Below are 6,815 nucleotides of genomic sequence, written 5' to 3' on the forward strand. Positions count from 1 at the left end.
CCGTTGTGAAAACTAAAACGCCTATACATTGACATAAATACCTCACTCATAAATCGTCAAAGCGTTTTGAGCCTTTCGCAAATTTGTTTCAATATTGCAACCTCAATCTTGCAAAAGCTGGATCGTGAAGGAGAATATGCCTAGATTTATCAACATCACCTTCCTTCTTACGACTTTAACAATTTGTGTGCGACAATGCTTATTGAACCATAACTTGTAAGAACTCCTACGACTGCGATAAGATGAACGTTGCTAAGAGCAACAGTGGATCTCCTGAGTTCTACTCTAGGCAAAAAGGATCTGGCACAAGAGCTGCTCGTTGGCCAACCCTTGCTAAGCTCACATGAGCTCCATAGATCCAGTGTCAGAACGCAGGAAGTTAACTTAGATACTGCTCGTTCTCAATTCAATTTAATTGGCCAGCATCCTCAACTGTAGAGGTTTTCGAAATATAATTTAAGATCATCGGTAGTAAAATTTACATCTACAGGTGTTACCCACGCAGCCAGTCAATATACCGATTTCTTAGTGACGATTCAAATCGATTTACATGGCTTTATAGCGGAACATCTTAGAGAAACCATGAATCATGTACCATGAACACCATAACTAGTCGTCGTTCCAGTTCTATACCTTGTACAGGTAATATTAAGTTTGCCACGAAGTTTGTAACACCCAGAAAGAAACGTGGGATATCCTATAAAAAATATATATAGAGGAGCAGCGTTACGAGCTCAGTCCATATCCGTCTGTATACATGCGAACTAGTCCCTCAGTTTTCGAGTTATCGCTCTGAAATATTGCACACGTCCTTTACTCTCAAAGAAGCTGTTCATTTGTCGAAACCGCCAATATCGGGCCACTATAGCATATAGCTACCATACAAACTGAACCATCCGAACCAAATGCTTGTATGGGAAGCTTTCTTATTTAACGAGATATCTTCAAGAAATTTGACATGAGATAGTGTCTAACGTAATGCTGCAATCTATGAAGAAATTGTTTACATCGGATCACTATATCATATAGCTGCCCTACAAACTGAATGATCCGAATCAAGTTCTTGTTAGGAAAACTTTTTTAGTTGACAAGATATGCTCGCGAAATTTCGCATAAACTATTTTCTAAGCCAAAGCTATAATCTTCGTTTAAATTCTTCAGATCGAACAAATATAGCATATAGCTGCCATACGAACAGACCTATCGAAATATAAGTTAATGTTTTTTTCTTGTTTTAAATTATAATGCTCACCCTAGTAACAATGCTTCACAATAGTTTGCATTGTGACAGCAAAGTCAATACGATTGCTGCTTTGTTGTTGTTGTAGTTGTTGTTCAATATCAATGAATGCGTTGCAATGCCTACATTTCAGTGAGTTATAACTTCAAGCAGCTATTAAATGCATGTCGTTGTCGTTTATATACATTGCATTGTTGTTGTTGTTATTGTTGCAATGCGCATTGCAATAAAAGTGAAATTTTATTTTTGTTGTGTGATTTAATTAAAATGCGCGTTAGGACGCAAAAACACAAAAACAACAAATCAATACAATGAAGTTGAGCAGCCCCTCACCAGGGTCGCCAGATGGGCGAGAGGGGTGAGGCGTGCAGCGACATTGCGGAGGATCGGCAGCATTTGTTTGCTTTTGTCGCGTCGCCTATTGCCAGCAGCTTTGTTACATATTAATGATGTTATATTTGCTTTAGGCGTGCTCTCATTGTTGTTGTACTTATTATTGTTGTTGTAGTTGTTATTGTTGTTGCCGCCCGTTAACAGCGAAAGTGTTAGCTTTTCGAAAACTGCCACGTGCTCCACAAATACATCGCCGGTTTGACCGCAAGTTGGAAAATATGTTGCTGCCACCAACAACAGCCGGCGGCGCAACTAAAACACGTACGCGCACTGTGAGGTCCAGCGTCGGAGTGAGCCATTGCGTATCCAAATACGAGTACTCGTGCTATTTTTAGTTTTTATTCTTTTTTCGAACACAACGCTGCTCACTTGCACTTTTCTAAACTCTAACGGTATGTAAGCATGTGTTCCAATTGAACTGTTAATGTGTGTGTGTGGCGCGTTGATTTTTCTGTTTATTATTGCTTTTTAACCGTTTTACGACTTACTAAACGTGGCGCTAGGCCCCAAAAATTTTACGACCATCCCAGCTCATCATATTCGCTACACGCTTAACGCCATCCGCGTCACCACAATCCACCAAACTGTTGCACCGCCGCCGCCGTCGCCGCCAATGTGGTGCTTATGAAAATTCATACACACTATAAGCTAAATACTATATGTATGCCGCGTAGACATCGGATACAACGTAGTGTTTGGCTTCACAGCTTTGCTTGCCATTAAAAATGCTCAAATTAGAAGATATTTGTGCGAACGCATTAGCGTTTAACGACTTGTTTATTTCATCAGCTCAGCCATTTTAGCTGATTTATTACATTTATAATTTTTCAATAATTTCGAAAATGTTTGTTTTCTTAAAGGATTGAAGAATGTTTGTGGTCAGTTTTGTATACGAAATGCACGAAACGAAATAATTACAACATTTTATCTCACTCAGATTTTTCGAATTTCCTCAAGCACATATCGTTTGCTTACGGCAAGACAGTCATAACTCGAAAAATGCGAGTATTGAGATGCAAGAATTATTATATCATTAGCTAAAGTAGTTTTGAGTAGCCATTTCTCTCTCTCTTCTAACTTGTCAAAAATATTGCTTGTACAAGAAATAATGAAATTGTCGAGTTGAATTGGTACAAGAAAGTATGCGGATACCTCATTAAAGGGTTACATCGATTTACGGGTTTCAAAAAATCGATTTTTTTATTGTCTTATTAAATTTTACAATACGTCTATAATATCGTCCTGGATTTTCAAGTTGATGTGAGTAATATTGTCGAAGATACAGCTTTCAGAACTCGTGGACTCGAGGCTAGATAGGCTAAGTGCGCCGTCTTTAAACGCGTTTTTCTCGAAACAGTGTTTTTGAAGTCGCTCGCAAGAATTTCTCGAGAACTACTCAACCGATCGTCATGAAATTTTACACAGGTCTTTGAAATACAATTCTTAAAGCCTTAGCGAAGGATTTTTTTCGATTAAAACTATTTGAAATAAAAAATGTAGCGAAATTTTCACTGAAATTTAATTTTTTCTATAAAAATGTCTGCCAAAAATCCAATTTTTTTCCTTTTTGCCCGCTTGTTTCAGCATTTGTTATAGTTGTTTGATTCGCTGGAGAGTAACGCCAGGAGAATCGAAGATAGTTACTGTGTGAAAATTTCATGTTTATATTCCTAATAGTTGTTGGAATTATTCCATAGAAACATCTCATTTTTCCAAAAGATCAAATTTTGAGTTATTATTGTTTTTAAAGTAAGCAACCGATATGACTAGATAGCATATGCACTGTAGACATGTAAATATTAATCTTAAGTTCTTTGAATGAACTAATCAGCTCGTGGTAAATAGTATACGATGATTTTATGAGATTTCTTTCAGCTATCGGAAGAACACTACACGTTTTTCAAACAAAATCAGTAATGCCAAAATGTGTTTATAGATTTAATTTCGATAATTCCATGAAAATTGCCAAAAAAAGGAGCAATGAATCACAGCCGCTAAAAATACGTAGAATCAGATATAACAACAATATTTGTAACAGGTTCTAAAAAAATGCTTTTCCGGTAACTTTGAGAATATATGATTTGATTAAAATTCTCAACTTACTGAGTAAACAGACCATTCGATCTACATATTTGGAAACAACACTGAATCGATATCGTCCCCCTCAAAGTATTCCCTTTGGCCACAATACATCCATGTCAAATGTGTTTCAAATCCTCCAAACAGTTGTTAAAGTCAATTTCCGGAATAGCGTGCAATGCGCGAAGCGATTCACGTTTATGTCTTCCATTGACTAAAAACGATTTCTCCGAAACGGTCATTTGAGTATCTAAATAGCCAGAGTTCACACGGAGTTAAACCAGGTGAACACTGCGGTTCGGACAAACGGTGCAATAATACACAAATACAATTCCTTGTTGACAGTTTTGCCGGTCATCAGGAATTCGGAGTGCACGACACCTAGATAATCGAAGAAAACTGTCAACATAACCTTGCTTTTTGACTGCTTTAACGGATTTTTTCGACTTTGGTTCACCTTTCCAACGATACAGGTATTCGGCCAAAAGCATTGTTTCACAGACGTTAAAGCAACGCTGTTTTTCGAAAAACTTGAGTGATTTTAAAACCAAACGTGCTTTCACTTTTCTTAGGCCCAAATGACCTTTCAAAATAATTTTCACTGCTTCATTCGAACTAGTCCCTCAGTTTTTAAGATATCGTTTTGAAATTTTATAAACGTCATTTTCTCTTCAAGAAGCTGCTCATTTGTCGGAACTACCGATATCGTACCACTATAACATATAACATGTACATAGCAGCCATACAAACTGAACGATCGAATCCAGTGCTGGTATGGAAAACTTTTGCATTTGACAAGATATATAGTTTTCACGAAATGTAGTATAGATTATTTTCTAAGGCAACAATGTAATCTCCGACAAAATTGTTCAGATCGGATTACTATAGCATATAGCTGCCATACAAACTGGACACATAGTTACTAAAAGAAATGCATCTGTGAAGGGTATATTAGCTTCGGTGCAGCCAAAGTTAACGCTTTTTCTTGTTTTTTTTTAGAAAAACTAAACATGTACGAACTATACCACTAGAATAATAAGTATCAGTAAATTCTGAGCGGTACACGCAAGTTATCTAAAAACCTACCACCAAAGACGGATCTCTCTTCACAAAAAAAAGATATCCTACGTATTTCTTTGTTGGCCTATTCGTTTGTTATTCGAAATGACGAATCGCGACGCCCATTGCAGCGACAATTTTCACATGTCTGGTTTTTAATACAAAGTATGATCCACGCAGTCTATAGAATGGCCACAACTTCTACTGTTTGGCCCACCATCATTCAGCTATAGGACATCGCGAACTATTGTCAGGTTTTCCTTTTTAGCCGCAGTTTTCTTGGCAACAGAGCGTGACGCACATAAAAATGGTCAGATTTTCTCGAAATAATTACGTTGTGTGATAACTCGCATATTTTCAAGTGTAGATCATTCTTTTTATATTTTCTTATGGAGTATCACTCAGTCAGGTATATGTCCTATATGTAATTCTTCAGAGATAAAGGAGCTACATTCAATTATTTGTACATGATTTAGGAAAATCGTCTTAAATATTTTGCATTTTTGGTTTTATTTCAAAAATCAGTTTTGGTTTTCAAAGCCAATTCATTAACGCTTGGACGCTTATTTTGTTTGTTTTACGAGCTTCACTACACGTTCCCCAGTGATAGGTTGAAGTTCTTTTGCATGAAATATGCGCAAAGTTGTTTGAACCTCTTGAGAAGTGACGATGGTTACCTTCTTTATTCTTTACCTTATATTAGCTGGTTCTAATGGGATTGGCACATTCTTTAAGATATCGTAGAGAGCTCTGCTTTCATTGTTAACTGGTGTCATGAAACAAAGAACATGATTATAGTATATATGTACTAGTATTTGCCCAATGTTTGCTGATCTAATTCAATTATTATCTGATAATACGCAAACATAAGAACTCCAATTGGCCGAACTTTATTCAAAAGAAAACTCGTAGTTTCAAAACTTAACTCAATTTTGAAAATTTCACCGATTTCCCTAAGGATTTTTAAATGGGCAAGATGTGAATGCTGTCCGAAAAGTAGACTTTAAACAAATTCATAGGACTGTTAATTTCCCATCAGACTATTATATGGATGACAATGTTGAGAAAAAACATGTATTTTTTCGAACATCAACTCATTTATTTGTTTTCATCAGCAGGAGTGTTTAGATCACTTTTGTATGTAATATACATAAGCTCGAAAACGCGGTGAGCGCTAAAAACAAACTAAATATTTAGAGAAAGTTTGTCAGATTTACGAAATGTTATAAGAGGAAATAAATTAATTCGTTGCAACTACAGAACACTTGCCTCTTGAATCTCAATATCCTTTCGTCGAATGATGAATGAATCAGGTGAGTTGGAGAAATTTAAATAAAAATCACAACGACTGACACAGTTTCAGATCAAAGTGAATTAAAAAGTCATGTAACTCCACTTAGTCCCCCATACATGCGCGTTAATGAGTAATGTGGCATTTACGATGTTTGCTTATGTTTCTGTAGCAATTACAGACAGACGCAAGAAAGCATGTTGATGACGAAACAGCAGGCGCATTGTCTCTTAAAGTATGGTAAGCGGTGCGGTAAAAAAATAATAAATAAACCGACGGTTGGTCCGATGCCCAATTGCCACACGGAAATGGCGCAGCTTCACTTGCAGAATGTTGCATGTTTCATTCACAACGCGGCAGGATTATTTACGATCCAGCAATGCGCACCAACTGCAGCAGCAATCTCGAAAACAGCAATAACAATATCCACCAATGTCCAACGGTATCGATCACGGCACAGTTTTGTGGCGATTGATTGTTGTTTGTTTGCTTTATGACTCGTCGGCGCATAAATTCCCGCCGCTTCGACGTCATCACTTAAAAGTCAAACGGTGCGATTAACAGATACGTTAATATTATGAAGCTGGAAATCTTTTGCAGCGATTGCAGCGTCGCCTTTTATGAGCTATTTATGAGTAGCTACATCGTGAGGTTAAATCCGTTGTGTTCTTCCACTTTTGACTTTTAACAGTACTTCAGTCATCGTCGTTTTTCTGCGGTAATTTTTATTTTTTCGTTTTCTGGCTTTTATGT

Source organism: Bactrocera neohumeralis, chromosome 3 (genome assembly GCF_024586455.1).
Source record: "Bactrocera neohumeralis isolate Rockhampton chromosome 3, APGP_CSIRO_Bneo_wtdbg2-racon-allhic-juicebox.fasta_v2, whole genome shotgun sequence".
NCBI classification, from domain to species: domain Eukaryota; kingdom Metazoa; phylum Arthropoda; class Insecta; order Diptera; family Tephritidae; genus Bactrocera; species Bactrocera neohumeralis.